Source organism: Mus caroli, unplaced genomic scaffold (assembly GCF_978045245.1).
Source record: "Mus caroli unplaced genomic scaffold, Mus_caroli_1 scaffold_7, whole genome shotgun sequence".
Lineage (NCBI taxonomy): Eukaryota > Metazoa > Chordata > Mammalia > Rodentia > Muridae > Mus > Mus caroli.
This window is the reverse complement of record NW_028227262.1, coordinates 81241998-81260988: the sequence shown is the minus strand read 5'-3', so window position 1 is coordinate 81260988 and position 18991 is coordinate 81241998. Positions and strand designations below refer to the sequence as shown.

Here is an 18991-nt window from a genome sequence, read left to right as displayed (position 1 = left end):
CATGCAAAGAGACCCAGATCTAAAATTAACCACTCTCTTTGTTGCCTTGCTTTCAGCAACTTTTTTAAAACAATATTCTCTAAATTGTTGGTTTCACTTACCACTCCAATAATGTTAAATCAATATAACTCCTTAATATGCTTGTGGTATCAAATGTTGAAAAGGATACACATACACATACACACACACACACACACACATGTATATATACACACATATAATCTTACATTATGCATATATGAAGAATCTTAGAGACTAATAAATCCCAGTCTTAAAATATAGTCAAAACTTCTTTTAAATTCATTTTTATATGATTGTTGTTGTTTTTGGAGACAGGGTTTCTTTAGGTAGCCTTGGTTGTCCTGGAAATAGTTCTGCAGATCAGGTTGGCCTCGTGTTCTGTTCAGAAAGTTGTCTCCTGTTCCAACACATTAAAAAAATATTCCCTACTTTCTCTATCAGATTCAGTATATCTGGTTTTATGATGACATCTTTGATCCATTTGGACTTGAGTTATGCCCAGGGTGTGTGTGTGAATAAATATGTATCTATTTGCATTCTTCTACAGGCAGACATCCAGTTAAAACAGAGCCAACTGTAGAAGGTACATTCTTTTTTGTTTCTTTTTTTCCCATTGTGTCTTTCTGGCTTCTTTTATTAAAACAAACAAACAAACAAACAAACAAACAAACAAACAAGTGTCCATAGGTGTGTAGATTTGTGTCTGGGTTTTTGATTAGATTTCATTGATCAATGTGTATGTTTTTAGGGTAATGTCATGTGATTTTTACTGTTATAGCTCTGTAGTACAGCTTTGAAATCAGGGATAGTGGTACTTCTGGAAGTTCTTTTATTGTTCAGGATTGTTTTAGTTATCCTGCATGTGTGTGTGTGTGTGTGTGTGTTTCCATATGAAGGTAAAAACTATCCTTTTAATATATGTGTAGAGTTGCATTGGATTTTTCCCATAATTATTATTATTTTATTATAATGGTAAGACAAATGATTTTTTATTTCAGTATTATACTCATACAGGGGAAAACAGTACCTCATCTATTAGAAATGCTCTAAGATTTTCTATGATTTCTATAACTAACCATGCCCAATTTAAAAGAAAAAACTTGTACTAAATTTTAGAGCACTTATATACAGTAATGTTAGTAATAAAAACGATATTATTCTACTTCTTGCTATTTAACACTAACAAGACTAACTCCTGAAAACCTGCACTATAACCACAAATAGATTCTCTCATCAATATGATGGTCTTGTCATCTTAATATATTATATTCACTTTAAGTCTATTTAGTAAATAAAAGCAAATGAGGATTAGCAAAGGGTTCATAAAAAGGAAATACAAATAACCAATAACAATGCCATATTAACCTCGCTTGTAATAAAAGGATGTAAATATAAGTGTGATATATCACTTTTTAGTTATACAGTTATCCAATAAAAGGAAACAACAAAAACCAACAAACCAATCTTCAGGTAAATAAAAGCAAGGTAATACCTGCAGTTGGATCAAACACGACTAGCTGAAGCATAAACTACAGTTTTTCAAGAGCAATAAGGTAATACCTAAAGGTGTTTTTTTAAACCATTTGAGCCAGTCACTCCTGTCTGCAGGACATAAGAATGCCTCTCAAAATGCCACAGAATTTTACTGTAGTACTGCTTAGCACTGACAAAGACAATTAAAACTCCTAACATGGAAATGAGTACCCTATGGTAGATTTTCCTCAACGATAGTAGTGTGACGTCAATGAAACTCTCTCAAGCCACACCAGGTATACTGGTTTGCTGGTCTGAATATGCTTGGCTTAGGCAATGGCACTATCAGGTGTGGATTTGTTGGAATAGGTCTGGTCTTGTTGGAGGAAGTGTGTCACTGTGGGAATGGGCTTGGCTTTGAGACCCTCCTCCTAACCACTTGGGAGCCAGTCTTCTCTTAGCTTCTTTTGGAACAAGAGATACAACTCTCAGCTCCTGGGCCATGCCTGCCTAGACGCTACCATGTTTCCCGACATAATGATAATGGACTGAACCTCTGAACCTGTAAGTCAGCCCCAATTAAATGTTGTCCTTTATAAGAGCTGCCATGGTTGTGGAGTCTGTTCACAGCAATGAAACCCTAACTAAGACAACAGACTTAATTTTTCTCACCAATAGTTTACTTTTAAGAGTGGTTAAAAAAATTGAGATACATCTGAGTTGATGGAATATTGGGAGGGATAATTTATCAAGATAAAACAAATGTTACAACTTTATGAAGATATAAGCCTTGAAGTTTCAACAGCAGTTTGTGTTACTGCACTCAAGGCAAAATGAGTATTGTAATGCTGACACCTTAAACCTCGTGCTATGTGCCAAACAAATGTCATATCAGACAGTAACTTAGAACCTGTAAGTTTATGCAGCAGAAATAGTTATGAAAGGCAGGTGTATTTTCTTATAACTACAAAACATATGTTCCTACTTTTAGAAAAGCAAACATGGATTAATTTGCAACACAAGTCTCTGGAATGATAACAGAAATTTCAGAGTTCTCTGAAAAACAAGGTGAAATGCTTGCCTTCGGCACATTTACACTTTATCTTTTCTTTCTAAGATGCACATTTATCCTTGGGAGATTCTGTCATTGTTTCTATTAATTACAGTTCTGGGAGGAAGAAGTGAACATACTCAATGGAGCCAATAGAGCCACTGAACTGGAAATCTCCTCTTAGAATTTGTGTCTCTAAAAATGCTTTGTTAAATAAAATTTGATCACATCAGGCAATTTATTTCACTGAATACACACGATTACCCCTTTTCATTTATTTTCCTTACTAAGAGAATCCTATCATGATTTGGTATTAGAATTTCTTCTGTGAAGCAAAAACAGTCCCAAAATGAAGGATACTCAGGTGTCATAGGAATAGCAGATGCTACCAAATCATTAAAATTAAGAATGGTAAACTTCCTCTGGGATACCATAGAATCATCTTGATATGAAATATTTTGATGTCTAGATCCATCAGGCTTCCTTACAGCCACTGCAACAAAATGGTGTTCATCTATTTTGCTTTCCTCAGAGGCCCATTCTATTTCTTCTTCCCCATCCCAAATCAAACATGTTTCCTTATAAACCTGACCAATGTCCATGTTTTTTTTTCTTCTTCTTCTTTTTTATTTTTATTTTTTTTAATTTTTAATATTTTTATTACATATTTTCTTCAGTTACATTTCCAATGCTATCCCAAAAGTCCCCCATAGCGCCCCCCACTTCCCTACCCACCCATTCCCATTCGTTTGGCCCTGGCATTCCCCTATATTGGGGCATATAAAGTTTGCAAGTCCAATGGGCCTCTCTTTCCAGTGATGGCCGACTAGGCCCTCTTTCGATACATATGCAGCTAGAGACAAGAGCTCCGGGGTTCTGGTTAGTACATCATGTTGTTCCAACAATAGGGTTGCAGATCCCTTTAGCTCCTTGGGTACTTTCTCTAGCTTCTCCATTGGGAGCCCTGTGATACATCCAATAGCTGACTGTGAACATCCACTCCTGTGTTTGCTAGGCCCCAGCATCGTCTCACAAGAGACAGCTATATTTGGGTCCTTTCAGCAAAATCTTGCTAGTGTATGCAATGGTGTCAGCGTTTAGAAGCTGCTTATGGGACTAATGTCCTTGTTTAATGGAGATACATCAAATTCACGCCGCAGCATTTCAAATCCCAGTCCAACATCAATGGCTCTTATGAAGCTTTCTTTCAGTACCCAATGCTGGTAAAACATTGAGTCCATTCATCATTACAACTTCTGATTTCTTCCCACTCCTTTTTGGTAAATTTTCCTTTCATAGTATGAAAGAATTCTGGAATTGAACCACGACCTAGAAAACTAGTCTTCATGATATCAATACCAACGTATAGCTCCGGTTCTGCAGCAGGAACTGCATAAGTCCCCTTGATGAGAGATGTTAAAGTTGAAATTGGGATAGGGATTCAACAAGTCTTTTGCAAGAGCCGGTTTTCCCCTTTTTCCCTTTGAAGTTCTCTGCAGACGGATATGATCTCAAGAGATATTCAATTTCTCTGCAACTAATTTCCTTATTATCAGATGACCAGCCATGGCCACCTTGGCGTCACGGGAAAACACGAACTGGCTGGTGCGCTTCTCCTCGGGCTAGATAGACAGCACTGCCAGAAGCTATTCGGCTCGACTTGGCAGCCAGGTATTGCAGGAGAAGGCCCAACAAACGCCCTTCATAGATGGTACTACGCACAGCCTCTTGGCGGAGAACACCTTACGACCTGCTTGGACCGCCAATCCTCCCCATTGGAATTTTGACCAGGATTGTGTTGAATTTGTAGACTGCTTTTGGTAGAAAGGTCATTTTTACTATGTTGATCCTATCGATCCATGAAAGTTGGGAGAGTTTCCATCTTCTGATATCTTCTTCAAGGTCCTTCTTCAAAAACTTGAAGCTTTTATCATACAAGTCTTTCACTTGCTTGGTTAGAGTTACACCAAGATATTATTTGTAACTATTATGAAGGATGTTGTTTTCTGTTTTCTCAGTTCGTTTGTGTATAGGAGGGCTACTGATATTTTCAGTAAATCTTGTATCCAGCCACTTTGCTGAAGGTGTTTATCAGCTGTTCTCTAGTATATTTTGGGGGTTTGCTTATGTATACTGTCATATTATTTGTAAATAGTGATACTTTCATTTTTTTCCTCTCCAATTTGTACCCCCTGAGCTCCTTCAGTTGACTTATTGCTCTATCTAGAATTTAAATACTATATTGAATAGATATGAAAAGAGTGGGCAGCCTTGCTTTGTTCCTGATTTAGTGGAATTGCTTTGAGTTTCTTTCCATTTAACTGGTGTTAGCTATAGGCTTGTTATAAATTGCCTTTATTATATTTTGGCATGTCCATTTTATTACTAATATCTACAAGGCTTTTATCATAAAGGGGAGTCAGATTTTGTTGAAAGCTTTTCTGCATCTACTCATGCGACTTTTTTCTTTCAGTTGTTTATATGTTGGGTTATATTCTCTGATTTTTCACATGTTGAACCATCCCTCATCTCTGGGATGAAGCCTACTTGGTCATGGTGGATGATCTACTTGATGTGTTTTTGAATTTTGTTCATGTGTATTTTATTAAGTATTTTTGCATATATGTTATAAGGAAAATTGGTCTGAAATTCTCCTTATTTGCTGCATCTTTGTGTGGCTTGAGTATTAAAGTAATTACGGCCTCACAAAATGGATTTGGCAATGTTTCTTCTGTTTCTATTTTATGGAATAATTTGAGGCATATTATCATTAGGTCATTTTAGAAAGTCTGGTAAAATTCTTTACTAAAACCATCTAGCCCAGGGCTTTTTGGTTGGGAGACTTTGATGACTGGTTTTGTTTCACTAGGAGTTATATTTCTATTTAAATTGTTTATCTGATTTTGATTTAACTTGATTTAACTTTAGTAAGTGGAATTAATCAAGAAAATTATCCATTTGTTTTAGATTTTCTAATTTTGTGTAGTACAGGTTTTTAAAGTATAACCTAATGATTCTTTAGATTTTGTGTGTGTGTGTGTGTCTGTTGTTATCGCCCTCCTTCATGTCTGACTTTGTTAATTTGAATTTGGTTATTTCCTGCCATCTACTCATCTTCTCTGTGACTATTTCTTTTTTTTCTAGAGATTTCAGGTTGCTTGTTTGAGAACTCTCCAGTTTTTTTTATGTAGGCACTTAGTGCTATGAACTTTCTTTTTAGCACTGCTTTCGTTGTGCTCCATCAGTTTGGGTATGTTGTGTATTATTTTCATTGAATTCTAGAAAGTCTTCAATTTCTGTATTTTCAGATTGATTCATTTTTCGTTCAGTACAGAGTTGTTCAGTTTCCATGAGTTTCTAGGCTTCTTGTTGTTTCTGTTGTTGTTAAAATCCAACTTTAATCTGTGGTGGTCTGATAGGATTCAGGGGACTATTTCAATTTTCGTGCATCTATTGAGACTTGGTTTGTGACCAAGTATGTGGTCAATTTTAAAGCAAGTTCCGTAAGGTACAGAGAAGAAGGTATATTCATTTGTGTTTGGATGAAATGTTTTGAAGATACCTGTTTGGTTCATTGACTTTATAACATATGCTAGCTCCAGTATTTCTACTTAGTTTTTTGGTTATATAAGTTGTCTGTTGGTGAGAGTGGGATATTGATGTTTCCCACTAGTATTATGTGAGGGCCAATGCATGATTTAAACTTTAGTAATGTTTGTACAGATGTGGATGTCCTGCATTTCAGGCATAGATGTTAAGAATTGAAAGATCATCTTGTTGGATGTTTTTCCTTTGATGAGTATGAAATGTCCTTCCTCATGTCTTTTGATTAATTTTGATTTGAAGCCTACTTTGTTATACATTAGAATGTCTACACAGGCTTATTTCTTAGGTCCATTTGCTTGGAAAACCTTTTTGCAAACCTTTATTCTGAGGGAATATGTATCTTTGATGTTGAGGTGTGTTTCTTGTATGCAGTAGAAGGACAGATCTTGCTTGTCTTTTTATTGGGGGAATTGAGTCCATAGATATTGAGAAAAAGCAATAACCATTGATTGTTGTTTACTTTTATCTTATTGATTTTATTGTTGTTGTTGGTTATGGTAGTTTGTGTGTGTGTGTGTAAGAGTGTTTGTTTCCTTTCTTTTCACTTTGTTGGTGTGAAATTATTTATTCCCTGTGTTTTCATGGTTGTAGTTAATCTTCTTGGGCTGAGTTTTCCTTCTAGTACATTTTGTAGAACTAGATTTATGGGTAGACGTTTAAATTTGACTGTATCGTGGACTATCTTTTTTTCTCCATCCATGGTGATTGACAGTTTTGCTGGACATAGTAGTCTTGGCTGGCATCTGTGGTCTCTTAGAGTCTCCAGGACATCTGTCCAGGTCCTTTTCACTTTTAGAGTTTCCATTGAGAAGTTGGACATAATTCTAATAGATTTGTTTTTATATGTTACTTGGTCTTTTCCCCTTGCAGCTTTTAGTATTCTTTCTTTGTTCTATATGTTTAGTTATCTGCAATTATCTGTACAATTATTGTGTGTGAGGGGACTTTCTTTTCTGGTCCCTTCTATTAGGTGGTCTATAAACTTCTTTTATCTTCATAGGCATCTTCATTAGGCTAGGAAATTTTTCTTCTATGATTTTGTTGATAATATTTTATAGGTCTTTGAGCTGGGAGTCTTTTATTCCTATTATTATTAGTTTATTCTTTTCATATTGTCCCAAATTTCCTGGCTACTTTGTGTAAGAAATTTTTTTTAGATTTAATATTTTCTTTGTCCAATGTACCTATTTATTCTATTGTACCTGACATTTTCTCTTTCATGTCTTGTATTCTGTTGGTGAAGCTACTCTGTAGTTCCTATTTGCTTTCCTAGATTTTTCATTCCCAGAAATCCCACAATTTTGTTTCCTTTATTGCTCCCATTTCCATTTTCAGGTGTTGAACAATTTTATTCATTTTCTTCTACTGTTTGTTTTTCTTGGCTTTCTTTAAAAAGGATTTATTAATTTTCTTCATTTTTGTTTTGTCTTTTCTTTGATTTCTTTAAGATGTTTATTCATTTCCTCTTTAAAGACATCAATCATCTTCATATGGTTGGTTTTTTTTTTTTAAACTTTTTTTTATTTATTTATTTTTTTAATATTTTTATTACATATTTTCCTCAATTACGTTTCCAATGCTATCCCAAAAGTCCCCCATAGCGCCCCCCACTTCCCTACCCACCCATTCCCATTCTTTTGGCCCTGGCATTCCCCTATATTGGGGCATATAAAGTTTGCAAGTCCAATGGGCCTCTCTTTCCATTGATGGCTGACTAGGCCATCTTTCGATACATATGCAGCTAGAGACAAGAGCTCCGGGGTTCTGGTTAGTACATCATGTTGTTCCAACAATAGGGTTGCAGATCCCTTTAGCTCCTTGGGTACTTTCTCTAGCTTCTCCATTGGGAGCCCTGTGATACATCCAATAGCTGACTGTGAACATCCACTCCTGTGTTTGCTAGGCCCCAGCATCGTCTCACAAGAGACAGCTATATTTGGGTCCTTTCAGCAAAATCTTGCTAGTGTATGCAATGGTGTCAGCGTTTAGAAGTTGATTATGGGATGGATCCCTGGATACGGCAGTCTCTAAATGGTCCATCCTTTCATCACCGCTATGAACTTTGTCTCTGTAACTCCTTCCCTGGGTGTTTTGTTCCCAATTCTAAGAAGGTGCACAGTGTCCACACTTTGGTCTTCATTCTTCTTGAGTTTCTTTTTTTTTTTTTTTTTTTTTTTTTTTTTTTTTGATTTTTAATATTTTTATTACATATTTTCCTCAATTACATTTCCAATGCTATCCCAAAAGTCCCCCATAGCGCCCCCCACTTCCCTACCCACCCATTCCCATTCTTTTGGCCCTGGCATTCCCCTATATTGGGGCATATAAAGTTTGCAAGTCCAATGGGCCTCTCTTTCCATTGATGGCCGACTAGGCCATCTTTCGATACATATGCAGCTAGAGACAAGAGCTCCAGGGTTCTGGTTAGTACATCATGTTGTTCCAACAATAGGGTTGCAGATCCCTTTAGCTCCTTGGGTACTTTCTCTAGCTTCTCCATTGGGAGCCCTGTGATACATCCAATAGCTGACTGTGAACATCCACTCCTGTGTTTGCTAGGCCCCGGCATCGTCTCACAAGAGACAGCTATATTTGGGTCCTTTCAGCAAAATCTTGCTAGTGTATGTAATGGTGTCAGCGTTTAGAAGCTGATTATGGGATGGATCCCTGGATACGGCAGTCTCTAAATGGTCCATCCTTTCATCACAGCTACGAACTTTGTCTCTGTAACTCCTTCCCTGGGTGTTTTGTTCCCAATTTTAAGAGGGTGCACAGTGTCCACACTTTGGTCTTCATTTTTCTTGAGTTTCATGCGTTTATCAAATTGTATCTTATATCTTGGGTATCCTAAGTTTTGGGCTAATATCCACTTATCAGTGAATACATATTGTGTGAGTTCTTTTGTGATTGTGTTACTTCACTCAAGATGATGCCCTCCAGGTCCATCCATTTGGCTAGGAATTTCATAAATTCATTCTTTTTAATAGCTGAGTAGTACTCCATTGTGTAAATGTACCATAATTTCTGTATCCATTCCTCTGTTGAGGGACATCTGGGTTCTTTCCAGCTTCTGGCTATTATAAATAGGGCTGCTATGAACATAGTGGAGCATGTGTCCTTTTTACCGGTTGGGACATCTTCTGGATATATGCCCAGGAGAGGTATTGCTGGATCCTCCGGTAGTACTATGTCCAATTTTCTGAGGAACCGCCAGACTGATTTCCAGAGTGGTTGTACAAGCTTGCAATCCCACCAACAATGGAGGAGTGTTCCTCTTTCTCCACATCCTCGCCAGCAACTGCTGTCACCTGAATTTTTGATCTTAGCCATTCTGACTGGTGTGAGGTGGAATCTCAGGGTTGTTTTGATTTGCATTTCCCTGATGATTAAGGATGTTGAACATTTTTTCAGGTGTTTCTCTGCCATTCGGTATTCCTCAGGTAAGAATTCTTTGTTCAGTTCTGAGCCCCATTTTTTAATGGGGTTATTTGACTTTCTGGAGTCCACCTTCTTGAGTTCCTTATATATATTGGATATTAGTCCCCTATCTGATTTAGGATAGGTGAAGATCCTTTCCCAATCTGTTGGTGGTTTTTTTGTCTTATTGATGGTGTCTTTAGCCTTGCAGAAGCTTTGTAGTTTCATGAGGTCCCACTTGTCAATTCTCGATCTTACAGCACAAGCCATTACTGTTCTATTCAGGAATTTTTCCCCTGTGCCCATATCTTCAAGGCTTTTCCCCACTTTCTCCTCTATAAGTTTCAGTGTCTCTGGTTTTATGTGAAGTTCCTTGATCCACTTAGACTTGACCTTAGTACAAGGAGATAGGAATGGATCGATTCGCATTCTTCTACATGTTAACAACCAGTTGTGCCAGCACCATTTGTTGAAAATGCTGTCTTTCTTCCAAAGGATGTTTTTAGCTCCCTTGTCGAAGATCAAGTGACCGTAGGTGTGTGGGTTCATTTCTGGGTCTTCAATTCTATTCCACTGGTCTATTTGTCTGTCACTATACCAGTACCATGCAGTTTTTATCACAATTGCTCTGTAGTAGAGCTTTAGGTCCGGCATGGTAATTCCACCAGAGGTTCTTTTATCCTTGAGAAGAGTTTTTGCTATCCTAGGTTTTTTGTTATTCCAGATGAATTTGCAGATTGCACTTTCTAATTCGTTGAAGAATTCATTTGGAATTTTGATGGGGATTGCATTGAATCTGTAGATTGCTTTTGGCAAGATAGCCATTTTTACAATGTTGATCCTGCCAATCCATGAGCATGGGAGATCTTTCCATCTTCTGAGATCTTCTATAATTTCTTTCTTCAGAGACTTGAAGTTTTTATCATACAGATCTTTCACTTCCTTAGTTAGAGTCACGCCAAGATATTTTATATTATTTGTGACTATTGAGAAGGGTGTTGTTTCCCTAATTTCTTTCTCAGCCTGTTTATTCTTTGTGTAGAGAAAGGCCATTGATTTGTTTGAGTTAATTTTATATCCAGCTACTTCACCGAAGCTGTTTATCAGGCTTAGGAGTTCTCTGGTGGAATTTTTAGGGTCACTTATATATACTATCATATCATCTGCAAAGAGTGATATTTTGACTTCATCTTTTCCAATTTGTATCCCTTTGATCTCCTTTTGTTGTCGAATTGCTCTGGCTAGGACTTCAAGTACAATGTTGAATAGGTATGTAGAAAGTGGACAGCCTTGTCTAGTCCCTGATTTTAGAGGGATTGCTTCAAGCTTCTCACCATTTACTTTGATGTTGGCTACTGGTTTGCTGTAGATTGCTTTTATCATGTTTAGGTATGGGCCTTGAATTCCTGATCTTTCCAAGACTTTTATCATGAATGGGTGTTGGATCTTGTCAAATGCTTTTTCCGCATCTAAGGAGATGACCATGTGGTTTTTGTCTTTGAGTTTGTTTATATACTGGATTACGTTGATGGATTTCCGTATATTGAACCATCCCTGCATCCCTGGGATGAAACCTACTTGGTCAGGATGGATGATTGTTTTGATGTGTTCTTGGATTCGGTTAGCAAGAATTTTATTGAGGATTTTTGCATCAATATTCATAAGGGATATTGGTCTGAAGTTTTCTATCTTTGTTGGGTCTTTTTGTGGTTTAGGTATCAGAGTAATTGTGGCTTCATAGAATGAGTTGGGTAGAGTACCTTCTGTTTCTATTTTGTGGAATAGTTTGTGAAGAACTGGGATTAGATCTTCTTTGAAGGTCTGATAGAACTCTGCACTAAAACCATCTGGTCCTGGGCTTTTTTTGGTTGGGAGACTATTAATGACTGCTTCTATTTCTTTGGGGGATATAAGGCTGTTTAGATCATTAACCTGATCTTGATTCAACTTTGGTACCTGGTATCTGTCTAGGAACTTCTCCATTTCATCCAGGTTCTCCAGTTTTGTTGAGTATAGCCTGTGGTAGATGATCTGATGGTGTTTTGGATGTCTTCAGGATCTGTTGTTATGTCTCCTTTTTCATTTCTGATTTTGTTAATTAGGATGCTTTCCCTGTGCCCTCTAGTGAGTCTGGCTAAGGGTTTATCTATCTTGTTGCTTTTCTCAAAGAACCAGCTCCTTGATTGGTTGATTCTTTGAATAGTTTTTCTTGTTTCCACTTGGTTGATTTCACCCCTGAGTTTGATTATTTCCTGCCGTCTACTCCTCTTGGGTGAATTTGCTTCCTTTTGTTCTAGTGCTTTTAGGTGTGTTGTCAAGCTGCTAATGTGTGCTCTTTCTAGTTTCCTTTTGGAGGCACTCAGAGCTATGAGTTTTCCTCTTAGAAATGCTTTCATTGCGTCCCATAAGTTTGGGTATGTTGTGGCTTCATTTTCATTGAACTCTAAAAAGTCCTTAATTTCTTTCTTTATTCCTTCCTTGACCAAGGTATCATTGAGAAGAGTGTTGTTCAGTTTCCACGTGAAGGTTGGCTTTCTATTATTTATTTTGTTATTGAAGATCAGCTTTAGTCCATGGTGATCTGATAGGATGCATGGGACAATTTCAATGTTTTTGTATCTGTTGAGTCCTGTTTTGTGCCCAATTACGTGGTCAATTTTGGAGAAGGTACCATGAGGTGCTGAGAAGAAGGTGTATCCTTTTGTTTTAGGGTAAAATGTTCTGTAGATATCTGCCAGATCCATTTGATCCATAACTTCTGTTAGTTTCACTGTGTCCCTGTTTAGTTTCTGTTTCCATGATCTGTCCATTGGTGAAAGTGGTGTGTTGAAGTCTCCCACTATTATTGTATGAGGTGCAATGTGTGCTTTGAGATTTACTAAAGTTTCTTTAATGAATGAGGCTGCCTTTGTATTTGGAGCATAGATATTCAGGATTGATAGTTCCTCTTGGAGGATTTTACCTTTGATGAGTATGAAGTGCCCCTCCCTGTCTTTTTTGATGACTTTGGGTTGGAAGTCAATCTTATCTGATATTAGAATGGCTACTCCAGCTTGTTTCTTCAGACCATTTGCTTGGAAAATTGTTTTCCAGCCTTTCATTCTGAGGTAGTGTCTATCTTTTTCTCTGAGATGAGTTTCTTGTAAGCAGCAAAATGTTGGGTCTTGTTTGTGTAGCCAGTTTGTTAGTCTATGTCTTTTTATCGGGGAGTTGAGTCCATTGATATTAAGAGATATTAAGGAAAAGTAATTGTTGTTTCCTGTTATTTTTGTTGTTAAAGTTGGCATTCTGTTCATGTGTCTGTCTTCTTTTAGGTTTGTTGAGGGATTACCTTCTTGTTGTTTCTAGGGCGTGGTTCCTGTCCTTGTATTGGTTTTTTTCTGTTATTATCCTTTGAAGGGCTGGATTCGTGGAGAGATAATGTGTGAATTTGGTTTTGTCGTGGAATACTTTGGTTTCTCCATCTATGTTAATTGAGAGTTTGGCTGGGTATAGTAGCCTGGGCTGGAATTTGTGTTCTTTTAGTGTCTGTATAACATCTGTCCAGGATCTTCTGGCTTTCATAGTCTCTGGTGAAAAATCTGGTGTAATTCTGATAGGCTTGCCTTTATATGTTACTTGGCCTTTTTCTCTTACTGCTTTTAGTATTCTATCTTTATTTAGTGCATTTGTTGTTCTGATTATTATGTGTCGGGAGGTATTTCTTTTCTGGTCCAGCCTATTTGGAGTTCTGTAGGCTTCTTGTATGTTCATGGGCATCTCTTTCTTTAGATTTGGGAAGTTTTCTTCTATAATTTTGTTGAAGATGTTTGCTGGTCCTTTGAGTTGAAAATCTTCATTCTCATCCACTCCTATTATCCGTAGGTTTGGTCTTCTCATTGTGTCCTGTATTTCCTGGATGTTTTGAGTTAGGATCTTTTTGCATTTTACATTTTCCTTGATTGTTGTGCCCATGTTCTCTATGGAATCTTCTGCACCTGAGATTCTCTCTTCCATCTCTTGTATTCTGTTGCTGATGCTTGCATCTATGGTTCCAGATTTCTTTCCTAGGGTTTCTATCTCCAGTGTTACCTCATTTTGGGTTGTCTTTATTGTGTCTACTTCCCTTTTTAGGTCTAGTATGGTTTTGTTCATTTCCATCATCTGATTGGATGTGTTTTCCTGTTTCTCTTTAAGGACTTCTACCAGTTTGGTTGTGTTTTCCTGTTTTTCTTTAAGGACTTGTAACTCTTTAGCCATGTTCTCCTGTAGTTCTTTAAAATCCTTCTTGATGTGTTCTACCATCATCAAGAGATATGCTTTTAAATCCAGGTCTAGTTTTTCAGGTGTGTTGGGGTGCCCTGGACTGGGCGAAGTGGGAGTGCTGGGTCCTGATGATGGTGAGTGGTCTTGGTTTATTTTAGTAAGATTCTTACCTTTACCTCTCGCCATCTGGTAATCTCTGGAGTTGTTATAGTTGTCTCTGTTCAGAGGTTGTTCTTCTGGGGATTCTGAGTATCCTCTGTCAGCAGACCTGGGAGACAGGATCTCTCCTCTGAGTTTCAGTGGTTAGAGCACTCCCTGCTGACAAGCTTTCCTCTTAAAGGGAAGGTGTACAGATATCTGGGGTTTGGACCTCCTCCTGGCCGAAGAAGAAGGCGGAAAACAGGACCTTTCCCAGATGCTGTGTTGCTTTGGCAGGTCACAGAAGCTGTAGGCTTCTGTGGTACACACTCTCAGCTGTGCAGACTAAGTTCCTAAGTTCAGTGGAGTCCTGGATCCAAGATGTGCTCCCTGCTCCTGAGGCAGAGGGCTCCTGTGCAGGGCAGACCACTGTCTTCCAGCTAGGAGGGTGCCGGATGTCTGTGGCCCCAAAAGGGTGCTGCCTCAGCGGCTCTGTGGCTCCCGCCTGTCCCAGAAGCTGTCTGCCTCTGTGGTCCTCAGTCTTACCTGTACAGACTAAGTTCGGCGGAGTCCCGGAGCCAAGATGGCGCTCCCTGCAGGGCAGGTCACTGTTCTCCGGCTGGGAGGGTGTCGGATGTCTGCGGCCCCAAAAGGGTGCTGCCTCAGCGGCTCTGTGGCTCCCGCCTGTCCCAGAAGCTGTCTGCCTCTGTGGTCCTCACTCTGACCTGTACAGACTAAGTTCGGCGGAGTCCCGGAGCCAAGATGGCGCTCCCTGCAGGGCAGGTCACTGTCCTCCAACTGGGAGGGTGCCGGATGTCTGCGGCCCCTAAAGGGTGCTGCCTCAGCAGCTCTGTGGCTCCCGCCTGTCCCAGAAGCCGTCTGCCCCCGTGGTCCCCACTCTGACCTGTACAGACTAAGCTCGGCGGAGTCCCGGAGCCAAGATGGCGCTCCCTGCAGGGCAGGTCACTGTCCTCCGACTGGGAGGGTGCCGGATGTCTGCGGCCCCAAAAGGGTGCTGCCTCAGCGGCTCTGTGGCTCCCGCCTGTCCCAGAAGCTGTCTGCCTCTGTGGTCCTCACTCTAACCTGTAGACTAAGTTCGGCAGAGTCCCGGAGCCAAGATCCATATGGTTGGTTTTAAGGTCTTTTTTGTGTGTTTCAGCTATGTTGCAATATTCAGGGTTTGCTGTAGTAGGTTAGCTAGGATCTAGTGTTGACTTATTACCTTGGCTTTTGCTAATTGTGTTCTTATGCTGGCATCTAGGCATATGGGTTTGAGGTGATTATAGTTCTAGGTGCCAATTTCTGAGATTATCTTTTTTGGATGCGTGTTTTGTTCCTTGGTTTCTGTTTCCTCTCTGGTGTTCTGCCTGCTGTGGCTTGTGGTTGAGCAAGGGTTGTCCACCAGAGTATCAAGCTGGAATTCTGGTGGTTGGGAGAGCAGGAGGTTCTTCTCTAGGGTTGGGACTGGGATGGGGTAACTGAGGGGGCAGGATGGAGGGGCTACTGAGAGAGGGAGGACTGTGAGTGGTGGCCTCCCTGAGTTTCTGGTGGTTTTTAGTCCTCTCTGGCAGCCAGAATGATGGCCTCTCATCAGAATTTCTTCTTCTTTCTTCTTTCTTCTTCTTCTTCTTCTTCTTCTTCTTCTTCTTCTTCTTCTTCTTCTTCTTCTTCTTCTTCTTCTTTCCTTCTTTCCTTCTTTCCTTCTTTCCTTCTTTCCTTCTTTCCTTCTTTCCTCCTCCTCCTCCTCCTCCTCCTACTTCTTTTTCTTCTCTTTTAATTATCTGTGGGGTAGAGGTAGTGGTACATGACTTTAAGATTTCAGCAGTTGGGCGACAGTGGCCCATGGATCTCTATGAGTTTGGTGCTGCCCTGATCTACAGAGCTAGTTTCAGGATTGCTAAGGCTACACAAAGAGAACCTGTATCACAACAAAATAAAATTATTTGGGCCAGGTTGGGGGATGGGCTTGATGTCACAGTGTGAATGTGAACTTCAGGACAATTCTGTGGCATTAGTTTTCCTCTTACACATTAATGTGAGTTCTGAGAACTGAACTCAGGACATCTGATTTACGTTGCACCAAGTAGCAAGTTCTTTTACCTGGTGAGCCATGTCACCAGCCCAAGTTATAACTTTTCATAAGAGAATAACCCTATCTTATGACACTTAACAAGCATAGCCATTGTCTATGGATGAACAAACCACATAGAAAATTTGTGGTTTAGAGAGAAGTAATGGATATTCCAGAGGTTTTTATGTTTCTAAAGGCCTCACTAAATGAAAACAGAAGTTTAAGAGTAAACTGAGATTAAGACCAGTTTCAACACCATTGGTGCAAAGTCCTATACAGTAGAAACTTTGTTTACACACTGGCTTTGCTATTTTCAGCAGTTAAGTCTAGACATATGAATTTCAAGATTTGTGTCCCCTCATACTAGGCATATGCTCTACTACTGAGCTACATTCCCTGATTTAGGTTCCCCCCTCCTTCTTTCCTCTTCTCTCTTCCTTTTTCTCTCATCTTCCTTCCTCACCCCTCTGTCTCTTCCGTTCCCCTCCTAGTACCTCTTTTTCCAGCTCCTTCTTATCCATTCTTGTTTCCTCTCTGTTTTCCCCACCATTTCTCAATCTTCCTTCTCCTTTCCTCTCTCAGAGCTCTGTATAGCAGTTTGGTTTTCTTTCCCCTACATCCTGTCTTTCTTTTCTCAGTGTGTATTTCTGGCTTCTCTCTAAAAAAAAAATCAGGTGTTTATATGTGTGTAGATTGTTTATAAGTGTGTATCTGATCCTTCAATTCCATTAACCATTGTGTCTGGTTTTGTGCCAATACCATGTAGTTTTTCTTTCTGTTGTTCTGTAAAACATCTTAAAATTGGGGTTGGTGATACATCCTGCAGTTTGGTTATCATTCAGAATTGTTTTAGTTATCCTATTTGTGTGTGTTTCCATATGAATCTAAAAATTTTTGTTCTAAAATCTGTGAAGAATTGTGTTGAAATTTTGAAGGACATTGCATTTAATGTATAGATTGCGTTTGGCAAGATGGTTGTTTTATTTTTTGATACTATGATGTATGAACTTGGGAAAGTTCATACATACTTTTGATGTATGAACATGGGAAATATTTCTATCTTTTAATATATTTTCAAAATTTTTTCTTCAATGTCTTAAAATTTTATTATATGATTTTGACTTTCAAGATCTCTCTTTCTTTGTGTCTCTGCCTCTGTCTTTCTGATTCTGATTTTGATTTTGATTCTGATTCTGATTCTGATTCTCTCTCTCTTTCTCTCTCTCTGGGTATTATTAAAGGTATTATTTCTTTGATGTCTTTCTCAGTCTCTCTGTCTGTCATTTGTATACATGAAGGTTATTGATTTTTGTTTGTTAATATTTCATTCTGCTACTTTGTTGAAAGTGTTTATAGGGTGTAGAAGTTTCCTGGTGGAATGTTTAAACCTCCCCTCTCATATCATATCATCTTCAAATAAAGATACTTTGACTTATTTCCTTCCTGTTTATATCCCCTTGATCTTCGGTTGCTTATTGGTCTAGCTAAGACTTCAAGTACTATATTGAAAAAGTATGTAGAGTATGGACAACCTTGTTTTATTCGTGATTTTAATGGAAATGCTTTGAGTTTCTCTCCACTTAGGTTAATGTTGGCTGCATGCTTGCTTTAAATTGCCCTTATTATGTTGAAATATGTCCCTTGTATCCCTAATCTCTCCAGAATTTATCATGAGGGGGTGTTATATTTTTTCAAAGACCTTTAATTCACGTAATGAGATATGATTATATAATTTTTTCTTTCAATTTGTTTGTAGGGTGGATTACAGTATGATTTTTGTATATGTTGAAGCATACCTGCATCTTTGGAATAAAGCCTACTTGATTATGGTGAATGATCTTTTTGTTTGTTTGTTTTTGAGACAGTGTTTCATTGTGCATCCCTCGCTGTCCTCTCTAGCCCAGGCTGGCCTGGAACTACAGAGAGCCACCTGCCTGTGCCGCCCCAATGCTGGGATTAAAGGCATGTATCATATCACCACCACCAGGCTAGTGAATGATGTTTTTGATGTGTTTGTGGATTCAGTTTGGAACTTTGTTTTGTTTTGTTTTTTTCTTGCTTGTGAGACAGTTAATTACCACTTTTATTTCACTAGGGGTTGTAGGTGATTATCTGACCTGATTTTGATTTAGCTTTGGTAGGTGGTATTTATCAAGACACTTTCATCTTTTCTTTTCTTTTCTTTTCTTTTCTTTTCTTTTCTTTTCTTTTCTTTTCTTTTCTTTTCTTTTCTTTTCTTTTCTTTTCTTTTCTTTTCTTTTCTTTTCTTCCCTTCCCTTCCCTTCCCTTCCCTTCCCTTCCCTTCCCTTCCCTTCCCTTCCCTTCCCTTCCCTTCCCTTCCCTTCCCTTCCCTTCCCTTCCCTTCCCTTCCCTTCCCTTCCCTTCCCTTCCCTTCCCTTCCCTTCCCTTCCCTTCCCTTCCCTTCCCTTCCCTTCCCTTCCCTTCCCTTCCCTTCCCTTCCCTTCCCTTCCCTTCCCTTCCCTTCCCTTCCCTTCCCTTCCCTTCCCTTCCCTTCCCTTCCCTTTCTTTTCTTTTCTTTTCTTCGATTTTAGGTTGCCAGTTTGGTGAAATATGGACTTATAAAGTATATCCTTATGATTCTCTGGACTTCCTTGATGCCTGTTTTTATGTCACCATATTCTTTTTTAACTTGTTTATTTTCTTTATATTGTTAATTAATTTTGCTAAGGACATGTAGATTTTATTGGTTTTCTAAAAGAACCAACTCTTTGTTTTATCAATTCTTTGTATTGTTCTCTTTGTTTCTGTTCATTTATTTCAGCTCTCAGTTTATTTCTCACTATTTACTACTCTTAGGTGTGATTACTTCTTTTTATTCTAGAGATTTCAGGTGTGCCACTAATTTACAAATACATGATCTCCATTATAAAGAAAAATGTAGGCACTTACTGCTATGAACTTTCCTGTTAGCACAATTTTCACTGTGTCCCATAGGTTTGGATATGGTG

At 38.7% G+C, this 18991-nt stretch overlaps 1 pseudogene; it reads right to left on the bottom strand.

The window, feature by feature from the left end:
* Positions 1–2805: 2805 nt before the first annotated feature.
* LOC110295635 (L-aminoadipate-semialdehyde dehydrogenase-phosphopantetheinyl transferase pseudogene) lies at positions 2806–16543 on the bottom strand (annotated as a pseudogene).
* Positions 16544–18991: the final 2448 nt, after the last annotated feature.